Below are 26,085 nucleotides of genomic sequence, written 5' to 3'. Positions count from 1 at the left end.
TGAGGAGGCAGAACACAGCAGGTGGGAGAAATAGGTCAGGGCAAAGTGTTCAGAAGTAAAGCTGTGAATGCTGAGAACGCGACTGAAGATGCCAGATGGTTCCACAAAAATACCTGAAATGCCTAATAAAAGAGGTGTCACTTTCAAAATATATGTATACCTGATTTGGATGTTTATCGACAATTAGCATCACCCACATTTACTCTGCACTACTTCCGAAGGTTTTTACCCATTCTTTTTTCTCCCATTTTACTGAGAAAATGTTAGCCCTAAAGAAAATAAGGCAAACAGTGTTAGCAAGACTGATACACCCTCATCTGTAACCAAAATATTTTCGCCACATAGTTTCATCATGTTTACTCACTCTCCCAAATAGTTTGGCTGAATTATTTGAAGTAAGATGCAGACAATAGGACTCTTCACCAACAAATACATACCTATTGTTCTTTTTGAAGTTACATTTTTTTTTTTAAAGATTTTATTTATTTTATTTGACAGATAGAGATCACAGGTAGGCAGAGAGGCAGGCAGAGAGAGAGAGAGGAGGAAGCAGGCTCCCCGCCGAGCAGAGAGCCCGATGCGGGGCTCGATCCCAGGACCCTGGGATCATGACCTGAGCCGAAGGCAGAGGCTTTAATCCACTGAGCCACCCAGGCGCCCCTGAAGTTACATTTTTTTTTTAACCAAAAACATATTTTCAAGAAGCACAAAACTCACTGATAAAGACTTCACGCTCGAGATGTCGTGCTCATCCGTCCACGGATTATTGCCCAACAATTTTTCACACAATACAGCTTAAAGCAGAATGCTGATCTTATCAAACCATCTGAATAGGACACTCTCTGCAGAAAAGAATATATCCCAAATTACAAAGCTATCCCGTATTTCAGGGCTGGGCTGGGCTGGGCAACGGGAAGAATCACAGGAGCCCCTCTGAGGGGCACAGAGGCTGGAAGGCTGGGTGCAGCGGGGGGCGCCATCCAAACAGTGGGCAACGGGAGCCGGGGGCAAGTCAGAGCCCCAGAGCCCCAGCCCCCTGCATGTTCCCCCTGCGTGGGGGACTCAACGATGGCAAGGGTGTAGTAAGTGGGTCTGGCGAGACCTTGTGCTATGGTGGACAGCAAAGACCAGAGAGCGGAGAGAAGCAGGCAGGGCTGACCAGAAGTGTGGTGCTGATGAAGCCACAGCATGACCAGTGATCACGGCTGGGCCCGCCCAGCCCCTGGACCCTTGCCTTGCAGACTATACTCACGGTAACTGGCTTAATCCCCACTACATGTCTTGGGGCAGACCGTATTCTCCTAACTGAAGATCAGACAGAATTAAAAAAAAAAAAAAAAAAAAAAAGTCCACATCCACGGTATTTGTCAGGATGCTATCGGATGCAAACTCTTCTTGAGCTACTTGGTGTTGGCTCATGTACCTGGAACAACGACCAGTGGGTTGTACCCTGCCCTGCTGCAGGTCAAAGCCAGGGTGTTCCTTCCCTGACCCCCTATAGCAGAGGAGGAGACTTAGCTGTGGGTGCAGAGAGAGGTCACACAGCCAGTCCTAGGAAGGCCCACAATGGCTAAAGCCAAGATCAGGGATCAGGGAGGGAGGAGCAGAGGACACAGGAGTTGGGGGGAGTCCAGCTCAGGCCCTCAGGCCACCAATGTCCTACTGCCAGAGGACTGCTCGCTTTAGGACCCTTGTGCTGGGGTGGGCCAGGGGTTCGGGGGGGATGGGCAGAATCTCCCTGACTAGTGTTTCAGCCACAGGTCAAATACTGCTGGATGAGGCAGGCCTCCTGGAAGCCCAAGGAAGTGTGTGACCCCCACCCCCAAAACTCTGTGTCAAAGAAATTGTCATGGCTAGGACCCCCCCCAACCTGTGTCCTACACCAGCAGCCCACTGCTTCCAAAGGTTCCTGAGGAATGGGACAGAGGGGCTGCCCGAGCCTCAACACACCATCACTCCAGGGCTTTAGCCCCAGCCTCGTGCAGGCAGCCCCATGGAACGGGAAGATTCCTTATGCTTGGATCAAAGACTGGCCTAAGCCAGATATCCAGGCCTCCCTGCATGAGTAACCCCTGAGTGGGTTCCTCCTGGGCTTTTCACAGGGAAGCCAGGAGACGTATGTGCTCCTGAGTGGCGGGGACTCTGGGCTCCTCTGACCCCACAAGCCAAACCAGAGAAGGATGCCCAGTGAAGGCAGTTCCAAAAAGAGGATGGCCTGTAATCGAGGGAAAGTCTGTGAGAAGAAAAGCACCTCATGAAAACCAGAGCCCCACAGCCTGTGCCCATCCCAGCCAAATCCCCACCCCTGGGACCTCTGTCTTTACCACCCTCCTGTGGGAGAGCCAGAGGGTGACGGGGTCTCACAGGCCTTGGCCTCTGAGGCTACCTGACCCTCTAAACTTTGCCCTCCTGCCAGCTTCGACCTCGGGAGATAGTCCCCGTTTCAGTCAGCTCCAGCTGCCATAACAAAATACCACAGGCAGGGTGCTAAAACAGCTGAAATTCCTTTTCTCACAGTTCCAGAAGCTGGCAAGTCCAAGGTCAAGGTGTCGGCAGGCCTGGTTTCTCCTGAGGCCTCTCTCCTTGCCTGGTAGAAGGCAGACTTCTCTGTGTCCGTCACATACCCTGGTTTCTCCTCCACTCCTTAAGGACACCGGTTTTATGAAATTAGGGCCCCACCCTCATGACCTCATTAACCTTAATTATCTCCTCAAAGGCCCCACCTCCAAATACAGTCAGTCACACCCTGGGTTAGGACTGCAACATGAATTGGGAGGGGACACAGTTCAGTGCCTGGCGGTTGGCTTTTCAGGCCTTTGCTGATGGCCCTCTGCCTTCCCCCCCACCCCGCCCCGCGCCTTGCTTCTAGCCTGGAGACAATGCAGGATTCAGATCTCCAAAGATGCTTGCGCTCCACGCCCAGCCACAAGTGTAAGAGAAGCAGGAGCCAGACCACGTCTGTGTCTCCTCCTCCCTCCGGGGCATTTCCGCTTGGAGACTGAGGCTTCCAGAAGCCCAGTTTTTGTTTCTCTCTTCCATTTAATTAAGGAGTGAGGCAGAAGGGTGCTTTCTCAAGTTTAATGACTGTTCTTAGTTAGCACCATCCAGCAAATGACTTCTTAAATTGAGGACCAGAAAGCACTCAATTTTCTGGATATTTACTGTCACATCCACAGCAACACAGCTGCCACTGAGCGTGTGATTCCCCAGGCTTGTGCTGAGACGGAAGGCGACGCCAGTCTCACAGCACAGAGACCTCTGAACAAAAATAACAACTGCCTGTCGGTTTCAGGGCTGGCAAGACAATGGCCATTCGCCCAGGCCCTCCTGCTCACATTCAGGGGCACCCTGATCCAGCAGACACCTCCAGGGACAGCTGCCTGCGAGGGGAGGTGGGAGAAAGACATCTGACCCGGGTGCAGAGCCCACATTCACCTTTTTGCCAGAAATGCCCATAAAACACTGCCTCAGCTCCATCCCTGCCCTGGAAAGAAGTCCAGCACTGTGTACATTCCAGACTTGGTGCCAGTGATTCTTCTTAGCAGAGACGTGCTGGGTGGAGAAGGAAGGCTTAAGCTCAGAAGTTAGATGGGATGCCTACAGGGAAACCCGTACCTTGTTTCTGGATTTCTGGATAGCTGATGAAACAGGGAGAGGTCTCATGGTATCTCTGCTGCTGGAATGAGGGGCCAGCATCACCTCCTCTAGATTTTTTTGAACTGTCTCTTCCCTCCTATATGTGGCACAGAGCAGAAGCATTTTCTCCAGCAACTGAGAAAGGTCTGAAAGCCCAGAACACCTCGGCTGTAGCTGTAGCTCTTGGAAGAGGAACCATCCACGAGGTGCTCTGAGAACCCCAACAGCTAGTACTCCAGCCTTGAGCTGACCACAGCCACATCCTGCCCAGTGTGCTCTAAGGAGGCTGTGGACATGACAGCTGACCTCCCAGGGAAAGCACACCAGTGCCATGTTGGCCTTGAACCAACAGCAAAGACGAGAGTGCCTACCCTCGACCCACCATCCGCTCCCCACAGTCATTCCCCCACCCAGAATTCTTCTGCAGCTTCTCCAGTGTGACTGGAGTGTGACTGTCAAGGCCATCGGAGACACTTAGCTTGGCTCCAGGTACCAAGTTTTTCTCCATTAAAGGTGTCACCAAACAGAATGCTCTAGCCCTTTCAGTCCTATGGGCCTTGCCACACTCTGTTCCCTTTGCCTAGCAGCCTTCCCTCATGCCCTCATCCTCTGCTGACAGGCAAACTCTTGCTCTGGGAACCCAGTGTTTCAGGAGCTCACTGGGAGCCCCCAAAGATAAGCACTAGGTCTCACGTGTCTACCTCAGACACGCAACTAATACTGTGCCACTGGGTGCTTACTTCATAATTGTTTGTTAATGGAGTGAGTATCAATGTATTTGTTTTCTATTGCTCCATTAACAAATTACTCCTAGAGCAACTTGAAACAACACACCTTTACTACCTCCCAGTTTCTGGAGTCAGGAATCTGGGCATGGCTTCAATGGATGCTCCGCTCAGGGTCTCACGAGACCTCAATCAAGGCATCAGTCAGGCTGTTTCCTGCCTGGAGCGGGGGTCCTCTACCAAGCTCACACGGGTGTGCAGAATTCAGATGCTGCGGTTGTAGGACTGAGGGTCTCAGATCCTAGGACAAGCTGCTCCCACGTGCCTGCCAAGTTAGATATATCAGAGCAGCTCCCATTCCACGACCTGCAGCAGCAGACTAGCGCTCTCTCCCCCTCTCCTTCTCTCTTTCCTTGATCTCTCTCTCTTTCATCTCTAAGGAGTCTCAGATGATGCAATCACAGGAGTTAATCCTATCGCATTTGCTACATAATGTAACCTAACCAAGGAAAAGAGATTCCATCACCTTTGCCATTTTCGGATTGTTGGAAGCAAGACAAAAGTTCCACCTGCATCCAAGAGGAGGGGATTATACAAGGGAATGACTCACTGGGGATCCCCTTACAGTGGCCTGCCACAAGCAACAATTCAAAATGACCAAGAATTTTTTTAAAAGCTACCACTTACCATGTACCAAGTACTGTTCCAAGTCCTCTCTAAGCATATAGACAATGAATGAATGAAGTAAGGAAACCAATGAATGAATGAATGAATGAATGCATCAAGTAGAGAGAGCCAGGAGGCCATGATGTGGAATAGAAGAACAGTAGAAGGGAGAAAGCAATGGACTGCCTCCCCCACCAAAACCACTCCGCATCCCCCCACTAGGTCATTCAGTGACTCAGCTCCAAATAAGCTAACCACCTATTTTTGTGCATATTCTGGAAATTGGCTCCCACCATGTGACCAAGCCCCATGCTATGACCCAGTTGCTTTCTAGACGTGACACAGACTCTTCATACCCCAAGTGCCAGCCTGTCCTTGGGGCAGGGTATGCTATCTAGTCCAGGCCCCACACCCCCTTTCTCTATGGTTGTGGACACTAGAGATGACTCCCCCCTTGGTCCTCTGTCCCTGCTCCTGGTTCCTTCCCCTCTTTCCTCTCTGGTTGCTCACCTTTGGCCAGAGCTTGCCTCTTGCTAGGCCCAGATCTGCTTCCAGTCCAGTGGTGCTCTCATCCTCTACCCCGCCTTCCCCCATCCCCTACCTCATAAATATAGCTGACCCCTGGCTTCAACATCCACTGCCTACCAATGACTCACACACCTGTCTCTCCACCTCCAGCCTCCCCACCTGTAGTTCCAGTTGTCAGTGTGGGATATCCCACAACATGGTAAAATGGAATTTTACTATTTTACTCTTTTACTAATTAACTAATTTACTATTTTACCATTCCCCAAACCTTTTCCTCCTACATTCCCTCTTTGTTACCAAGCACTGGACTCTGGCTCAGCTCTTGCTCCCACACCTAGTCCTGATGATTCTCCCTGTGTAACATTTCTCAATCCTTCTCCCCATCTCTGCCCCACCCTGTCCTTCACCATCCCAGGCTATGTGCCACTCCTCCCCCCCACATACCTGCCTTCCTGCTCTATGGAGCCATTTTCAGTTTCCTGGAGGAACAATGTTTCTCTCCTCTCCAGGCCTTTACTTCCATACCCTCTCCACCTGGTAAGTATCTCCCTGGGCACTCTTCTTTGACTCATTAACTCCCATTTGTCTTTTAGGCCTCTATTTGCTACCTGGTCCAGGAAGCCTTCTTGGACTTCTCTGAGCAGACGGGGCTGCCGTCTTTGGGGTGCCCAAGCTCCTCTACCACAGATAGAGATGTCATGACATGGTGCCAGCACCTCCAGAGTACTCATATGGTGCTGCCCTCATCTGTTCACTCAGAGGGTCCGTGAATTCCTCGAAGGCAGTGTCTCTGTGCCCCCATCCCCGCCCCCCGCCACCCAGCTAGGGGATACTAGCTTATAGTAAACAGTGACAAATGTGGGCCCGCTGCGATAAGGAATGAAGCACCAGCCTGCACCTCCAGCTGTCACCTTTCCATTTTGTCTGCACACCCACCCCCATCAGATTTGTTTTAAAACGGTACCCTACTATTTCTGGACCAGGGGCTGAGGCTATGACCCCTGCTTGCTTCATTTCAAAGATATAGATTTCACTGGGCTCTAAAAGTACTAGACTTGGGGAATTTTCAGGAAGGGGCTGAATAAACACAGCTGTCCTCAGCCACCCCTACCAAACCCACACATTCCTTTTTTTTGCCTGGAGTATGCTTTCCTCTTTTCCAGCTACCCAATCCCGGTCATCCTCCACGGCTCAAGTAACGTGTCACCTCTGCCAGGAAGTCTTCCTTGATGCCCATGCTGGACTAGGCATCCTGCCACTATGCTCCCACAGCTGCCATGCTTCCCTCTATGGCACACTCAGTCCCCAGTAGTCCAATTTCCTATTTCCTCTTTGTCTCCCCACTGGACGGGAGCTTCCCCAGGGCCAGACAAGATCATGAAAACCCAGAGTGCTGGCCACAACGGTCTAGGCTTGACAAGAAGGGACCCATGGTAAAAGCTGGAGCCATGGGGTAGCAAAATGAAAGAGAACTAGGTCTCCATTCTGGCTGCTTTTAACAGCTCGCTTTAATGGCTAAAAGGAAGATTCACTTGATGAACTCTGGGCCTGAAGATGCTTAAAAAATAAATATATTTGAAACAGAGAAGCTACCCTTTCTACCCTGGATTTGGAAAAATCAAAGTCTCTCTTTCATGTCAGTTTAAAAGATTTATGGGGCCCACTCCTTGCTGTGTCTCTTGGTAGATGTTCCCTAGGAATGCACTAATGAGTAGTAAAGAAACCTCACAGCGGCATAGTAAGTACGGGCCACCAGAGCGCCGCCTCCATGTGACCCTTACCAGGGCCGAGGGCTGCTTCCTGGGGCCATCCCCAACAAAACCAACCCCATCAAAGCTTATTCCCAAGCCTTGATGCACAGCATCTTGCTGTAAATATGCCCAGCGCTCACCACCACAGCTATGTCACAATCCATTTGGATACACGTGTCAGGAACCCAGCTCCGCTAGCTGAAGGACAAAAAGGATTTTATGGGCTCACAAAACTGCCAAGAGCCGCTGTGCGTCTGCCTGCAGACCCTACGGGGCTCGAGAGTCAGCCAAGGCCTGCGGGATGCCGGCTTTTCGTCTCTCAGCTCGGCCTTCCTCAGGTGCCCACTCTCACTCGGTCTCCCGCCCCCCAAGAACACCAGGGTTCCCTCCAAAAGGTTCAGCAACTGTGGAAGCTAAGCGGGTCCTCACTCCTGAGAGTCTCTGCCCAAATTCCAGGACTGACTCTGATTGGCCACCTTGCGGTCACGTGATAACCGCTAAAGCTGGACAAGAAGGTCCACTCAAGCCCACCACCGGGCATGAGAATCTGGTTTCTCAGACAAAGTGGTTCCTCAAAGAAAATCACAGCAGTGCTGGCTTATACGAGGGGAATGGGGAAGCCAGCAAAAGTGTCAGATGTCCACCATGTTGGAAAAACCTCTGTGCTCCCTGGGACTTGGTTTCCTCACCTGTGACACAGGTGGTTGTCCTTCTCTGAGCAATCTCTAATACCCAAAGAATGATAAAAGCTGAAAGTTGAAACAAAGTTTTTAAAAAGTTTAGGAACTCAAACCCCATGCTTTACCTGGATGCAGTATCAGGGAAGAGGGAGAAGATGATATCAGGAAGGACAACCAGGGCCCCAACCAAGCCCCCACAGAGCTAAATCCTGCCTCGACGGTGACCTCTAGGCAAAATGGTGCATGGTGCCCTGCTCACCTGTCCCCTTTGCCTCCCAGGGGCTCCACCCCACTTGGTTTCTCTGGGCCTTCAGCAGTGTTCTCACTGGCGAAGCTGAGCACCCCTACCCCACACCAGACATCCAGCAATGTCTGGAGACAGTTGTAATAGTCTGATGTGCAAGGGAGAGGATGCAGGCTGCTACTATCCTTTAGAAAGTAGAAGCAAAATACCTAGATACTTAGATTCTGCTACATACCTTACAGTCTAATATAGGACAACCTCCCACGACAAAGAATTATCTGGCCCAACATTTCAGTAGTGCTGAGGCTAAAAAACAGGGTCTAGAGGGAACAGAGCTGGAGCGCCTGCCATGTTCATCTAGGCTTTCACTCCTTAGAGGTGTGAATTGGTGCACTGACCCCCACGCAGGTACAATCAGGAACAGTCACTGTGGCTGCAGCGTGCAGAATGGTTTGAAGATGGGGCAAGAGAGGGGAGGCAGGGAGACCAGGCAGCCGGCAGTTGCCATAGTCCAGGGCCAGGCTGGCTACAATCACACGGGCCCCATGCTTAGAAAGGACCATGTTTGGGTTAGTGCTCTGCTGTCCCAATCTGGAAATTCTTAGTGGTTGTTGAACAAGAAGTCTTGCATTTTCATTTTGCCCTGGGTCTTGCAAATTACACAGTTAGTCCTGGGTGAGAAGTGATGGAGTCTGAACCAGGGCAGGGATGATGAGAACAGAAAGGCCCTTCTCCCTGGGAAAGCACCCATATTCCCAGCTCCCCAGCGTCCTGGGCATTGGCTAAGGTCAGGGACTGGGGTTGCAGAGAATTGGTTGTTGTAGGTTTAGCACAAAACAAGGTTGACTAAGTGAAGGGGTCAGAGTTGGAAGAAGTACATTGCATTCCTCTAGCCAGCTGCCAGGATACTCCCACAAGAAAGGGATGGGTCTTGTCCACTTGGCATGCTATGGGAGAAAGAGAGAGATGGGAACTGTGCAGCACCCGTAGGCAAGGAGAACGCCTTTAAGGGTTTAACATCCAGAAAAAGGACACACGTCTCCCCCAGAGCCCATGCACAGGCTGAATGCTGGGCTATAGAACTAGAGCTGAAGGCAGGCCAGGCCAGGACTTGGGGGAATGTCAACAGTCTCAGCTTTTCCAGGGGGGCCAATCAGCTAGTTATTATGCGTACAGATTCCAGGATCAAAAGCACCTGAACGCCTATTCATTCCATCACTATTAGCTCTGTGACTCGATGGTTTACTTAACCTCTCTGAGCCCCCATTTTTGTCAAATGGAAAACCAATAGCACGAACTGAATGATGGGCTGGGTGAATCAAGGGAGACATTGCACTTGTAAAGTCCTTAACTCAGTGCCTGATCCAGAGCCAATTGTTTACCTCCCTAAACCTCAGTCTGCTCAGCCATGAAGGAAGGATGTAATGTAGCTGGACTGTGGTGAGGATTCAAATGGATGCTTCACCGGGTCTCTGGTGGGTTGATTTTCATTGTTCTCACCATTGCTTGGGCTCCCCAACTCAGAACCACGTGCCCAGAGACTGGTTTCTGGAAGGAAGCTGCTTCTGTGGGGAAAATCCCACCTGCAGCCCAGACCCTGAAGGCAGCTGTGCCCCCACCGTCCACACCTCCTTGTGAGGAAACGTATGGTTTCCTCCATATTTCCCTTGGTGATACTCAAAGGAACCCTCAGTCTGTTTTCATAGCCCTCTTCTTGATAGTGAGATCGGCACTCCTGACTCTGTGGTGTCTGGAAGTCTGGCTGTGTGTGTGCGTGTATGTGCAGGTGCGGGTGTAGGTGTGTGTGTGTGTGTGTGTGTGTGTGTGTGTGTGTGTATGCACGCACACATGCACACACACACACACACACACACACTTTGGTTAGGGAGCCATTTTCTTTAAATGACCAAGGGTTGATCACACAGATTCCCGAGAAGCTTCTGTCACCGGCAGATGACTACCAAGAACATATGTGTTCTCTCCTCCCCTCCGACTCCACAGCAACCAGCAGGACCGTTGGCTGTTTCTTTTCTTTGGGGAATGGGTCATCTTGAATGTGTTTATGAACCTTTGGGCTAAACCCGTAAAATGACAAACTGCCCTGTGGTGGCTGAGGAGGTCGTTATTTCACTGAGGAGGCATTTTTCAGTGGTCTCACCAGGAAGACAGTTCACAATGGAACCTGCCAGCCGGTGGGTGGCGGGGCTGGAGGAGCAGCCGGGGAGCCCTCCACCCCAGTTCTTCCAGCTGCTGAGGAGGCCTGGGAAACCAGCTGGTGACAGCATCGTTGATAATTATTTCGGCAACCATCGGTGTTGAGACTTACTGTGTGCCAGGCAACGTGCCACCTTATATGTGATCCCTGTAAGAGTGCCCTAGTGGAATGAAGCAGAAGGAACACAGACCATGGAGGTGGACAGTCTGGGTACAGCCACCACCTTGGGGAGCTCAGGCAGGACACATAAGCCTCTGAGGCTCCGTCTCTTCACCCACAGAACAGGGATGACGGTGCCTCTCTCCCTCCGTCCCTCCCTCCAGAGAGATGCTGGACACCAGCTCTCACGGTTTGTGGGGGTTGATCGTGCTCTGTGGTTGGTGATGTCAAGTTGGCAGATGGAAACTAACCATGGTGAAAATGTTTACACTACAGACATTGGCAAAGCACACACCAAGGCTTGCTCTTTCTAGAGAGTCAGCTGTTAAACCTCTACCAGCACGTCACTGCCTACTTTGTATGTACAGAGACTTGGGGGAAATAATGTCTTCACAGCACTTTGCACTGTGCCTGGCACATAGTAAGTGCTCAGCAGTTGATAAGTGTAATCATGACTCACATTTTCATATAATAAAACTGATGCTCGGGGCAGCTAGGTGACTCAGCCAGTGAAGTGTCTGCCTTCGACTCAGGTCATGATTCCTGGGTTCTGGGATAAAGTCCTGCATTGGGCTCCCTACTCAGTGGGGGGCCTGCTTCCCCATCTGCCTCCTCCCCTCTACTCGTTCTCCCTCTCTCTCTCTCCCCTCTACTTGTTCTCTCTCTCTCTCTCTCTCTCTCTCTATATATATATATATATATATCTCCCCTCTCTCCTTCTAAATAATATTAAAAAATAAATTCAGAAAAAAAAAATAAAACTAATGCTCAGATCAGTTGCATAACCCACCCTTGGCCACAGAATGGATATGTGACAGATGGTCTGGCTCTGTTTGGTACCCCTGCTTGTCCCACTGCTCTGCCCAGCCTCTCACACGGAGGTACAGTGAGAGTGGCAGAGAGAGGAGGAAATTATGTTCTTCTTCTTGGCGACTCCTGGGTGGAGAGGCAGGGGTAGGAGCGGGAAAAGCAGATCCGGAAGGATATCAGGACTCCAAGAGGTCAAGAAGTCACTTCAGGCTGGGCATGACGCGAGCAGAGACTCATGATGGGAAGGTGGCCCATGGGCAGAGGAAGGGGTATCTGCCTCCCTCCTGTGGCAAGGACCCAACCAAGCCAAACTCAGTTTGAATTCTTCATAGTCCTTTATATAGTTCTTTATGGTTTTCTCAATGTTAGTAGAACTGTGGGGCCTGTAGCCTTTGGGTTTACACTGCCCCCACTTGGTGATGCTGTCCTCTTAAACCCATTGCACTGTTCTCGTCCCTCCTGCCGTCTCCAGATAGACAGACAGCTCCAGCTGATCCAAACCCTGCCTCTGTGTTCCACATCGCACCATTCATTTATGTGTTCAGAATTAAATCAACTATTACCCAGTTACATTGAAAAGTGAGTACTAAGGTTTGTTTTTGTTTTTGTTTTTGTTTTGAAATGAAGTCCTCATTGTCCTCAGTCACAGCAGTATGTTTACGGGGGCGCCCTTCTCATAGCGTTTAATTCTCTCTGTGAGGTTGTTATCATCGTGCCCATTCGGCAAAGGAGGAAAGTGGAGACTCAGAAAGATTCAGCGACTTGATCAAGGCACCTCAGCTGGGAGGCGGCAGCGACAGAACTCAGACCCAAGTCTGTCTGCCACCAGGGTTCCTATTCTTCACACCAAATCACCCACTCTTCTTCTGTGGGCTGTTTTACAACACACTCAGCTTCCTGGCAACCACCTCCTCTGCTGCTTTCCCCAGAAAACCTTGCAAAAAAAAAAAAAAAAAGAAAGAAACAGAAAGAAAGAAAGAAAGAAAGAAAGAAAGAAAGAAAGAAAGAAAGAAAGAAGGAAAGAAATCCAGAACATGTGTTCTGATCAAGTATTGCTCAAACTAAGAGCTGCTTTTGGAAGGCACCCCAGGGCGGACAGATTCATCCCGCATGACACACACCGACGGGCGCGCACATGACCTGTTCTGTGCTCACGCCTTCGGGGTGGCTTCGTCTCCATGCACCCCCCAATGCTGCCAGCTCCACTGGGGGCCCCCAAGAGGCCGAGCAGCTGGTGCCGAGACATACGGGATGCTGCATGTGAGCAAGGCAGCCTGGCCAGGGTCACGCATCCCAGGCAGCTTCCAGCAAGCCACTCCAGATAAACAATCCAAGGCCGAGGGCCGAGCAATGCCAGCAGCTGCCCAGGGGCTCCTCCTGTTACCAGGCAGCTGGGCCTAATGAAAAAGCCACGTGCCTGGCATGGGGACATGGGCTCGCATCCTGACTACTAATACCGATGAGTGACCTTGAGCAAGCATGACCCGCGGCTCTCGGGCTCCCCAGCTGTCGAATGGGAACAGCAAGACCTGCCTGGCCTACCTCATGAAGGAGCACTGGTCATTTTACCCAGCACCCTTCTCAGCTCAGCGCTCTTCCCAGGGGTCTTTCGATGACTCCTGCCGGCATTCTCCCCCATCTCTGCATTGGGAAAGGATTTACGCAAATGTTCTGCTTAGACACATGATCTATAATCATTGTAGAAAACCCTGAAAATACACTTAAAAACTGAAAATTGCTCATAGTCCTGCTGCTCATAAATACATATTCTTCTTATTTTATTAGCTATCGTGTTACACCTACATAGATGGTTAAGAGAATTCCCTGCTATTTTGCTCTTTTCATTTAGCGCTATATCAAAACAGGTTCATGTCATTCAAAACATCTTTGTAGCCATCATTTTTGTAGTCTATAAAATATTCGTTTTTATACCAGGGGGTCCGTCTGCTTAATCCTTGCCTCATTCCTGAACATGTAGAAGACTTCCGATATTTCGACATTATAAATTGTATTGCATGAACATCTTTGTTCATAAAGCTTTTTCTTCTCCATTTGTGATCATTCCCCTAGACAAATTTCTAGAAATGAAACCATCTGGTCAAAACGTAGCAGCATTCTGAAGGCTCTTGCTACACACAGAAATGTCACGGCAATGTTTGTTCCCATCAGTGGCATGGGACAAAGCCAACCTTCTGCAGCCTTTCTGTCATTTATTTCCTCTCTACAAGCCTTGCTACTCTGATCCGGATAAAATGGTTCTCATTGCTGCTTCATTCAGATTTTTTTTAATGACTTGCTAGGTGTTCTGCTCATTTTCTCAGTGGGTTAATTCTGCTTTGTTTTCCCTTGCATGATTTGTGCCTTATAGCTCATCCTGAGAGAGAAGGCCTGAACCTTCAGTGGTGAACTGAACCACAATTCCTTCTCTGGCCCTTGTTTAAAAGTTGCGGTACACTCCGTCACTTTCCCACCTTGACTGTCTGTCTTGGGGCTCTGTCTGGCTTCTCCTTTGCTGACTCACGATCTTAAAAGACCTCTGGGACAGCATCACACATCAGGGTTTGGCAGGTGGGAAAGAGTGTTATGACAGCTTACCAATCTTCCTCCCCTCTTCCACAAGATGGTCTGTTTTTTCAGGCACTCTCTATAACTTTGGCCCAAAATGGGAATGTCCAGCCTTAAACTCCAGCCAGAAGCACCACTTCGAGGTGTGTATCCTTCTCCAGTTCCCAGTCACTCCTGCCACATATAAGATAGGGGAGACTGACTGGAAAGAGGGATGGGCACATACACAGCTCAAGCCGCCCTCTAGGACTTTCCCCAGTGGGGCTGCCTGCCTTCAAGATGCCGATGCTTCTCCACGAGGAGAAGAGGAGCAGGAAGGTCTCTGATGCAGAGACCTCTCTCTGCCATCCTACCTCACATTCCATTTCCTAACTCCCAGAAGCCCCCAAGAGAAGGAGAGAACTCTTGGCACCCCAGACTCTGCAATACTCACAAAGGTGGTTTTGTGTAGGGAGACACTGTACCAGTGGTCTTTCTGCCCTCTTCTAGAACCATTTGAGAGTACAGGGGGTTAACAAATAAGTTACTGCTAAAATCCATGAAATTGACTTTTTTTCTTAGGCCATTATTTTTCAAGTCTGTTTCTAAATTTTGAGAGCTATGGTTGGGGTATACTTGTAAAAAAAAAAATTCTGTGGGGTACCTGGTTGGCTCAGTGGGTTAAAGCCTCTGCCTTCGGCTCAGGTCATGATCTCAGGGTCCTGGGATCGAGCCCCGCATTGGGCTCTCTGCTCAGCAGGGAGCCTGCTTCCCCCTCTCTCTCTGCCTGCCTCTCTGCCTACTTGTGATCTCTGTCTGTCAAATAAATAAATAAAATCTTTTAAAAAAAATTCTGTGATCAATTTCCATTAGAAAAACATTGTTAGGGGCACCTGGGTGGCTCAGTCATTAAGTGTCTGCCTTCGGCTCAGGTCATGATCCCAGGATTCTGGGATCGAGCCCCACATCAGGCTCCCAGCTTGGTGGGAAGCCTGCTTCTCCCTCTCTCACTCCCCCTGCTTGTGTTCCCTCTCTCGCTGTGTCTCTCTGTCAAATAAATAAATACAATATTTAAAAAAAAAAAAAAGAAAAAGAAAAACATTGTTAAACAAAGTAAATGGGTTTGTTACCCACAGGATTTCTAAAAACCTTTTTATAACATATTTTTAATTATATATATATATATATATATATATATAGTGACTCTTTGAGAGGAAGTTAAGGAATGTGCTTCTCAAACATCTTTGATTTCTGGGGCAGCTGGATGCTGCAGTTGATCAAGTGCTCAACTCAGTTTCAGCTCAGGTCATGATCTCAGGGTCCTGAGATGGAGCCCTGGGTTGGGCTCCACATTCAGCATGGAGTCTGCTTGAGATTCTCTTTCCCTCTCCCTCTGCCCCTCTGGCTCATTCATTCTCTCTGTCTCTCTCTCACTCAAATAATAAATAATAATAAAATTGGCTTTTAAAAAAATCCTTGATTTCTAAACCCTCTCCCTAGGGGTATCTTACAGGATGTGCCTTGGACAGCCTGCATTACGCTGCCTAAGACATCCTTTTGCCAGATGTGTATAATACTTCCCAGGAGAGGGGGCTTCTTATCAGTAAGGAAGCTCTGACCTCTTCCTCCCTTTATTCCAGTGTATGTTCTGGTACTCATTCTGCCTAGATGGCATAGGGAGGAGGCAGGCAAATTTTTCTGTAAAGAGCTAGATTGTAAATATTTTAGGTTTGTAGCCATATGGTATCTGTTGCAACTACTCTGTTCTGTTGTCAGAGCAGGGAAGCAGTCATAGACAAGATGTAAACAAATGGGCATGGCTGTGTTCTAATAAAACTTTATACACAAAAACGCCTGTGGGCTAAGTTTTCTGACCCCTGGTATGGGGCACCTCAGGCCAGGGAGAAGGGCCTCCAGGAACTGAGTGGGAACAAGGTTGGAGAGAGCAAAGTCATGACAGTCTTCCAGAGGGTAACCCATTGTCAGATGAGGAAGCTTCACCTACATACTGCCATAGTGCAACTGATGGGCAAACGCTGTGTGTCATTCCAGCTTTGGGGCTCTGAGGACATGGCCACCCCCCAATACCTACTGTTTCCAGCCTGTGATCATAGAAAGTCTTTAAACCTCAAAGACTCAAGGGAAGCCATGTGAGACCGACATGAAATCCCCAGCAGTCCTGAGGATGTGACCCTCAGTTCACCTTGGGTGAACTGAGGGTCAGTGGCCTCACCCAAACCAGATACTTAATTGGAAAGCAGCAGCTGCAGACCTCGGGGCAGGAGAGTGGAGCTGAATTCTGCCCACATTCTGCCATGGTGTTCTCCTGGGCCAACTATGGGGAAATACACAGGGAATCTCAGGACTGCCAGCAATGTGAACCCCACGACGTTGGGCCACATGGGCTGACCAGGCTTCAGAGACCTCAACAAGCACCTTTCTCTATAAGTCGGGGCCTCATCCTGCAGCCCATGATGGAAGAAGCCTCATAGCCTTGTCATTCAGAAGTCAAGTGTTTGGTCATCAGTGTTAAGATCCAGGTGGGAAGGAGTGAGACTATAGACAAAACCAGCCTAGAAAGTTTGACCCAGAAAGGGAGGCCTGGATGTCTATTGAGAACTTAACCATACATCAGACATCTTTTATACAACAGCACCAATTCTTGTCTGTAGGGTAGACAGGACCCCATCTTACAATAGAAAACTGAAGGTTTATGTGAAATGTCAAAATTTGCATAGCTAGTAGGGGTCAGAGCTGGGATTTAGGCCCAGATCTGTGTGACCCCATTGGTCTTCCACATGCCCCAAGCTACCAATCTTCTCTCCTTCACTAGTCCTCTCCCTCTTCTCAGGCTGCTTCTGTGGCCATGGTCCTGAGTTGAGTTAGTGGGTCTCCACAGCTCTGTCCATTCCTGCCTATATCTTCTAAGCCATCCCTGGCCTTGGAAAGACAGGTACAGGTGATCTAATTAAGAGGATGTGAGGTTTTTCCAGATTCTAAAGTTTCCACATACAGACCTCACATCCCAGCATGATAAGAAGTTGGTGGCCAAACTCTGCAAGGCCCCTCTAGAGACACAGGCACTCCCGATACTTGCCCTGTTCCACATCCCTGGCTTCCCTGCCCAGCACAGCCCGCCCGTGTGCAGTACTCATGCCATTGGTTGGCCTTAGGCAGCCAGGGCCCCCTAGTGCTGTAAAGCTTGGACAGGCCAGCAACCACCTGCATAGCCCCCTGAGCAGAGGGATTCTACACACCCATAATCTTTCCGGTGCTATTGCTTTAAACTGGGGACATTTTTGGCTCTATTTTTACCATGAGTCCTAATTGATAAACCAGAAAATACACACAGTGACTGTATTTGTGGAAATAACTATGGTAACCTAAGGTTGACAAAGAATTTGGGAGCTAGTTCTATGTAGACGGGGCTGCCTGGAAGGGTCAGGCTAGAAGATGTAGAAATATTGAACTTCCTAGGTCATCTCCAGAAGTAAGGGAAACTCTGGGATAAGATGTCTAAAATGAGATTTTGCTAGATAGGCTCATATGTGGGTTGACAAGGTCTTCTTTCTCATTAAATCTTCCACAGATCCTAGCCTAGAACTACCAACACAGGAGGCTGAATAGATCCTTTCTGTTTTTTCTCTGATGGATGAAATTAAGAGTCAAATGAGAATAAAATGCAAACATCATTGTTGTCTTGGAGCACGCTCCCTAGAAACAGAGCTCAAAGCGGGGCTGTACTGGGGGTGTGCATTCAGGAAGGGGGAGTGAGGGAAGTATGCAGAGCAGGAGAAGAGCTGAGTACACTGTGGTCCCAGCCTGATCTCATGGGGGCCTTTGGAAAGCAGATTGAAACAGAAAGTCAGTTCCTCCTAGAGTCAAGGGGCCCAGCCTTTTGTATACCCACCCCCTAAATCAGAGTCAGCCTTTGGTAGACAGTCCCTGGTGTATCCTCCTGAACAGGGTGGTTCCCTTTCAGCTGAGGGCAATTCTGTGGAAAACAGGGGCTATGAACCATGAGCAGCCAACACACACATCACTTGGGGTGTACTTGCCTGGTGAAGGAGATCTCAGCAGGGCACCAACAGCATCCATCCTAATTATCAAAATTATAAATTAAATTTGCAGGCCAGAACCAACTGGGTGCCAAGTGCTTCACAATTAACCACAGTCAGATAAAACTAAATGAAATCAAAGAGGCCTTTCCACATCCTTTTCAACAGGCCTGTGTTAAAGACCATCTGTGTAGGAAGCCGGCTAGGGAAGGTAGGGCAACCACAGAACTTGCCCTCCAGGAGCTATAATCTACTTAAAGAGTCAAACGGTTAAATAAGAAAATTACACAAGCATGGGAAATTCCAATTATATATCCAAATAAAGCCAGAACTATCATTAGGCAGTTTTTTTTTTTTTTGTACCTGCCACTGGACCTAAATAAGAAACACAAGCAAACAAACTTCATGAGCTAAAAAAATAAAAGGGAAGAAAAATGGGTTTTGGCTAAGTCAGGGAAAGTTTCATGAAGGTTCTCCATAGGCCTGAGTCAGAAGAGACCTTCAAGACCACCCAACCAAGGAAATAATTATTAGACATGAGCCTCTTCCTGAGCCATGGTAGCGCCTCTAATCAACCATGGGTTCCTTTTCAGCTAAGCCCAGAAATGCGCTGTTCCAAAGACAGCACAGCCCATCAACTCAAAATGGCACCCAAAATGGCACCCAAAATGAAAACTGCCATCACTGGCCAGCAACAAGAAAGGAAATGGGCACGGCACATCTGATCACCAAGTTCTCACCCAGGGTCTTAACAAAGGACTAAAAGGAGAGCCAAAAGCCCAGCCTCCCAATCCCAGTCTTTTCCTGGCCTTGGGCGCAAGCAATGGGGCCTCCTTAGTGTATATCACGTGCTTGGAATCCCAGATCCCTCTGGAAAAACCTCTTTTCCTGTGGCAGCTGGAATTCTTCCTTAGCAGAAACACAGATCCTGAGCGGTCCCAGAGAAGTTCTCAGAGAACTTCCCTAAGGGGTGACAGGTCCATCCCAGTACCACCCTGAGTGGCAAGTGTGGTTCCATGGCAGTGGGGGGAGCGGAGTGAGGGGGAGAGCTTTTTCTAAGGAGATGGGGATATGGAGTACAAAAGCTAAAACAACCCTATCTGGCTCTGTCAACAGGGTTGTATTAGCTCCACGAGGTAGGAGGCTGAGCCCCCGAGCCGCAGGGAGTGTGGGCTGCTGGTGGCTCCCATGGCCCCATTCTCTCCAGAACTGCCCTGGGCTCTGTCCCAAAGGTTATGCCCCCCCCACCTACCAGGAGATGGGTGTCTCATGATTCTTTGGTAGTCCCTTGATGGAGCCCAAGTAGAATTAAGTCAGCTCCGTTAGCAATATCACATTCATTAAGTCATGGGTCCCAAAACTTGAGAATACAGGAGAATCACCTGGGAGCGGGGTCCCTTTTACAAATGGACTCTCAGGCTTCCTGCACAAGAGCGAGTGAGGGATTGTAGTGACAGCAAACAGCCTACACCTGCACAGAACACCTTCAGAGACAGAATTGGCTGACAGTCGTTTCTGTGGTAAGAACCAAAATCCTAGTCTCAGCCTTCAGGATCATTCAAGGTGTAGCCCCCACCTTCCAACTGCATCTCTCCCTGCTCCTCCATTGTCTATACTCCCACCATTAGGAACCGACAGGAGCCCTGCTTCTTCCCGTCTCAGGGCCCTCACAGAAGCTGTTCCCTCTGCAAGGAGAGCTCTAAACACAGCAAGGAGACCCCACTCTCACCCCAGTTAATCCCCACTTCATATTTCATTTCAAAGGTCATGTCCTCAGGAGCCCTTCCTTAATACCCCCTCCCCAAACTGTGCTTGTGTGATGAGCTGCCTACTGTCCCCCTTTCCCTCCAGGCTGTAAGCTGCCTGAAGGTGTGGATACGATCTGGTTTTGTTCACTCCTTTAGCCCAGAGCCTGGCACAAAGTAGGCACCAAGTACAATCATTTGGCCAAACGGCCTTGCCATGGTGCTGTTGTTCATACGTGGCTAGCATACCGTCCAGCGTTCCTCACAAATGTTCACTGAGTATCTACTGTGGGCCAGGCCCTAGCCTGAGTTCTGGGCACACTGGGGTGAACCAGACTTCTGGTGCTCACCTGCTGGCTCTTACGGGGAAGTTTGGCCTGTGGGCCCCAAGGCCTTTAGACATGACCTCTTTGGAATGTCAGAGGTTTGCGCCTCACTGAGAAACAGGCAGAAACTTTCAGTCCAAATCCAGGTGACATATCCAGCCTGGAACATGACATTCCCTCTTCTACATCCCTGTTGTAACGTGGGATGGTTTGGGCCCATCTGTGGTGGTGCGGATGAGAGAGAACAGGCAAACTGAGCACAGAATCACTTGCTGAAATGCTCTTTCTGTGCCAGGTTCAGATGAAAACCTGACATGTATGGCTCATCTCACTCCCAGTGAAAATGTTTCCCAAGCTTCTAGTTTAACAATGGTTTGTTCTCATTTTAAGCTCCTCTAGACCACCGCCCCTGCAAGGCACCTGTGGCATCCCACGGTGCTGGCCTAATCCAAGTCATCTTCCCACCAGGGGACGTCCAAAGCACTATCCTCCACATGTCACTGCAGCTGTGGATCCTTTGGCCTAAACTAACTCTGTTCTTTAAAACCCAGAAATGCAGCATTGTCGCTAAGTCGGCAAAGGAGAAACAGAGGGAGCAGTGCCGCTCTCTCCAGGGTGTGCTGAGGATGGGCAGCTGGGAAGAGACTTGGCAAGGCCCGGGGACGCCAGTGGATGGAGACGTGTGAGCACCTGCACCCCCCACCTTGCCCCCAGCAGTATCCGCTCAAGGCCGCTGCTCAGGCTGCCAGGGAGATCAGTCCTCAGCAGCTGGGGAACGTGAGCGTGGGCAGGGGGTCAGGCATCAGAGCAGCCTCACGGGCCTCAGCCAAGGCTAGCCTTCTGGAAAACAGAAGAAGCCATTGCCTCTGGGGTTAGGATGGGGGGAGTTGCAATGCTCCCCCTGACAACACCTGTTTCTCTGGCTTACTTCAGAGCCCAAAACCTGCCCCTCCATGCTCCTCTGGGCTAGGATTCCCCATGTCCTTGTTCAGACATCACAGAGCACACCCGGGGAAGTCATTCTCTATTCTGACAAACCAGCAATGCCTCACACTGACTGCACCGTGAAAAACACCTAGGGAGATTTTTTTAAAAATCCAGGACAGGCCACAGCAGACCAATGACATAAGAACCCGTGGGACAGGGATCAAGCTGTGAGCATTTCAACTGCTCAGGTGTTTCCAGTGTGCGGTCAGGGTCTGGGAAGGATTCGCTTCTCAAGGAGGCACACAGGTGTGGGGGAATCTGCAAGGTGCCAGGTGTTCCACTGATGTCGTCAGACCTCGTCCGCATCCCCACAACAGACATGCGAGGGGACTTTATCCTCCTGGGGTCCGCAGTGAGCGGTCCAGAGCTCGAGGAAGCAGAGCGGCAGGGGCGGGCATCTACACCAGCAGGGCCACAGAGCCTTCATTCTCCTCAAGACACCACCTGCCAGCGAGGATGGCTGGCAAGAAACAGCAAGTAACTGGGGACACCTGAGGACACGGTAGCAGTCTTGTCATCTGAGGGCTGCCAAGGGCCCCGGTCGGGCTGGGCTTAGCACTCCCACAGCCTAATGAATGAGGTAAGCAGCAGCATGCTTTCTGCCTCAGAAAATCCTGATTTGTTGGAACCTCGGTTTTTTTTGTTTGTTTGTTTTGTTTTTTTTAAAGATTTTATTTATTTATTTGACAGACAGATCACAAGCAGGCAGAGAGGCAGGCAGAGAGAGAGAGAGGAGGAAGCAGGCTCCCTGCTGAGCAGAGAGTCCGATGCGAGACTCGATCCCAGGACCCTGGGATCATGACCTGAGCCGAAGGCAGAGGCTTTAACCCACTGAGCCACCCAGGCGCCCCTGGAACCTCGTTTTTACACACGTTTTTGCTTTAGGTAATACTGAGCACTGGCGCCAGCTTTTTACGCAGGTACAACTGCAGACCTCCTAAACAATGTAACGGGAGAGGCAGCAGGAAGACCCCTAATGTCCTTCCCATCCCCTTCCCCACTGTCTGAAACCCCACTGTGGGTGCTGTGCCTAACAGGTTAAACCACAGGTTCCCAAGCTTTGCTGCACGCTAGAATCACTTGGGGAGTTTTAAAACTCCCATTGCTCAGGACACACCCCCTACCAATTAAATCAGAATGCCTGGAGGTGGGAGTCAAGCATCAGTAGTTTCAAATGTCCCTGTGGGATGCCCACGTGTGAGAAAGTTTGCGAGCCACTGGGTTAGGCAGGGCTCTCGGCAGGGCCCCTTATGGTGAAGAGGCCAAGGGACCCTTTCCTGCCCTACCCTGTCACTATCCTCCACCTAGTGCTGCAGTCCAGTTCCCTCAATCAGTTCTTTCCCCCTTGCCTGGGTAGGCTGTGGCTGCTCACAACACTTTTTTTTTTTTTTCCAATCACTGAGGCCAGTTCTGAAAATGCTCGTTAGGCTGACATATATGTCTCTTTCCCCATCTTTTCTGGAACAGTGGTTTTCAAACCTGAGCAAACATCAGCAGCACCTGGAGGACTTGTTAAATACAGATCACCGTGGGCCACCCCCCTCCCCACCAACTGAGTTTCTGATTCAGGGTGTCTGGTCTGGGGCCTGGGCATTTGCATTTCAAAGAGTCCCCAGGGAATGCAGTAGCTGCTGGTAGGGGGACCACACAAGGACAGTGACTGCTCTGAAGAAAGAAAGGGAAATGGGTTAACAGCGCAGTCCTTGGCAGGGACCTGACACAAGGAGACCCCCGAGGTTCTCAGAGAAATGCACAATGATTCTTAATAAAACCTTCTATCTCCACCTCCTTCAAAGCCCAGGAGGGAGAGGCTGAAAAGAGATGCCAGGTGAGGGATGGCTGGCGCTGGCAGCTCTGTATGGCCACGGCTCTGTGTGGTGTGACTTGACACAGGGAATGGGTCCCTCTCAGGGTGTGAGGTCTGACTTTTAGATCCCTTCCGTCCAGAACAAAACCTCAGTGTAAATCTGGTCTTCCAGGGAGAGGATGTGTGTTAGGCAAGAAGGTCTTTAATTTCCTCTCTGAAGGCAGAGTCTCCCTTGTACGATCAGCTTTGTTTTCTGTCACTCAGAGAGGCAGCGATGAAATAGTGCTCAGAAAAATTACATTCCCAGCAATTTCAGAGCGCGCCTGGCTCGTGAAGCACGCACATAATTGCTACTTCATGAAAGTTTGATAAATGAGATGCAAAATACACAGCTACTTTCTCTGAAGTGTGTAGGGGGCCTTATTCCAGGGGTCATTTTAGATAATGAGAAATACAACGAATGAGTTTGATTAAAGGACTCATGAATGGCGGCAAATGTTTAGAAACCAAAACAAACGTCTTTTCCTAAGAGTGTCAAGCAGGTCCTAGCAGCACAAAGCTGGACTGGCCAAGCTTTTGAAGGAACCAGCTTCTAGGCTATGCTTAGCCACCTGTGACCTCACTGGATGACCTCGGGCAAGTCCCAGCCCCTCTTTCTACCTCGTTCTCCCCATCTAGGGAGCAGAGACCATGCCCCCTTGATTCAGACATTGGTTCTGGGGCTAGAGTTTGCTGCAAAAACCGGGCCCTCGGGTTTCCCATAGAGAGCCTGCTGCCCACAGGACACTCAGGACAAAGTCAGTGGCAATAGGTGACTTTCCATCCAGATGTCTCACTTCTGAACACAATGGAGAGGCTAGCACTGGGAAAATGGAGCAGCTTCCAGATTAAATGACCATATTGAATTTCCATAATGATGAAAAATGGTCTAACAGTATGTGTTGGGTGGGAAGGTACGTGCATGTATATAAGTGTGTGTTTTATGAGTGTGCAGGAGCATGCAGGAGTGTGTGTATACATGTATTAACAGTGTGTATACAGGAGCATGCATGAGTGTGTGCATGTATGCATGTGTATGCAAGTGTGCAAATGCGTGTATGTGAAGTGTGTGGATGTGTGTGCACACACACGAGCATGTGTTCTGTGAGTGCATCTGTGTGCACGTGTGAGTGTCCACGTGCATGTGCATGTAAGGGCATGCATGTGAGGTCCTGCCTTTCCCCCTTCTGGTGGGCATTGCCTCCTGCCTCACTTCTCGTTCTCTCCTTGGCCGCATCCTCACAGTAACCCCAAGAGGAGGTTCGATAATGCAGGCTGAAAGTGTATGGAGAGTAATTTGTAACTACCTTAAAAGCAAACTGTTTTAAGCGAAGACTACAGCATCATCATGGCTGTACGGATGCTGGCAGTCTGGGTCTGGGGGCCCAGAGGAGATCCTTCAGGACCAGCTGAGAGGGTGCCTGGCTATGTGCAGGATGGAAATCAAACGTGAGCCAGCAGGAGGTGAAACCAGAGTCTATTGAAGGTATATAGAGAGGGTAAGGGCAGACAGAGTGTCTGGGAGACTCAGAAAGGGAAGGAGAGAAAGTTCCATCTTTCTTTAAGGTCTGGGGATTTGTACTGAGGATGACAGTATGTGTTCTCTGAGCATTCGGGAACTGGTTAGAACCAAGACAAGGGCCCAGGTGTTATTCCTTGGAGCCAGGGTATGAAGAGGTCTAGTGCCAGTGGTCTGGAATGCACAGATGAAGGCTCTGTCCAGTCACTCTCCTCCGGTGCTTCCTTAGATGTTATCTGTTCTAAAGAAATCATGAACCTCTTGTCCCTTCAAGGGAAGCACACACTATTTACATTACAAGGCCTGTGTCAAGTGAGGGTGCAGGTCCTAGCAAGAAGGCAGCTTTTTATGGAGTCATTCAGTTTCCCTAGCTCAGTACTATGCCTAACCCATTTATATTTTGTCAAAAAAAAAAAAAAAAAAGAGTTGGTTCCACAGATGACAAGACCGACTGTGGCCCAGAACTGAAGACCCTGTCAGCTGTGAGAAAACAGAGAAGAGTTTATATTTAGAAAAGTGCCAATTATTTATGTGCCATAAACAGCTACATTATTAATGCTTAACCAATAAAAACTTTCATTTAAAAAACATGCCTAGGGTGCCTGGGTGGCTCAGTCTTTAAGTGTCTGCCTTCAGCTCAGGTCATGATCCCGGGGTCCTGGGATCCAGCCCCACATTGGGCTCCCTGCTCAGTGGGAGGCCTGCTTCTCCCTCTCCCACTCCTCTGCTGTGTTCCCTCTCTAGCTGTGTCTGTGTCAAATAAATAAATAAAATCTTTTTTAAAAAATTAAAAACATGCCTAAGTCTTTATGAAGACCTGATCTTTTTGACTTGAGTTCAGTCAAGATTTAACTATGAGAAATAAACAGATGCTTTCAGCAGAATGAACTGAAGGCCTGTGACTGAAGGCCTATGTCTGAAGGCGTCCGGAAGTAGGGGTGTTCTCTTTACATCTGAACGAGTGTTTGCAGATGCGAGCCAGTCCTTGCCTCCTGCCTCGGTTTCACCATGCTCTGTAGGAAGGAGAAATCAGCATCTGGGATCGAGAATGGACAGGTCATACAGGAAGGTTCCAGGAAAAATGAGGAAAGAAGCCCATGAGCTCAGAGGAGGAAGGCAAACTCCCTCAGTTCCAATTTCCAGCATAGCATCTGGATGTAGTAGACACACACAGACACACACAAAAAACTGTTTCATAAATTGTGAATACATGAATGGATGAATTGATCAATCAGTCAAATAATGCCAAGGAAGAAAATCAATGAAAATCAAACCTTCCTGGTTTACAGAACAACCTTTCATTAAGATGAATCCTGCCAAATGATGTTTTTTATCCTTAAGCCTGCATGATCCCTAGAAGTGACAGGTTTTCCAAAAGAAATTCTAATAGCAAAATAATGATTTTTCAGACACCAATGTCACTGTCAGCCCAAGAGACCAAATGCCATGGATACGTCTAAGGCAAATGTAGGGGCTCTTACTGTCACAGTGACTATTCTGATCATTGCTAATGGTCTAAAACATTTTGAAACGATTTGATTCAACTATTTTTTATTGAGCAACAAATATGCTAGAGGCTCAGCAATTCTAATACCTACCAGAAAGACAAGACCCATCTCTAATTATAGAACTCCATGGATCCTTAC

The sequence above is a fragment of the Enhydra lutris genome, unplaced genomic scaffold, assembly GCF_002288905.1.
Source record: "Enhydra lutris kenyoni isolate GAN:26980312 unplaced genomic scaffold, ASM228890v2 scaffoldscaffold39, whole genome shotgun sequence".
Classification (NCBI taxonomy): Eukaryota; Metazoa; Chordata; class Mammalia; order Carnivora; family Mustelidae; genus Enhydra; species Enhydra lutris.
This window is presented reverse-complemented; position numbering follows the sequence as displayed.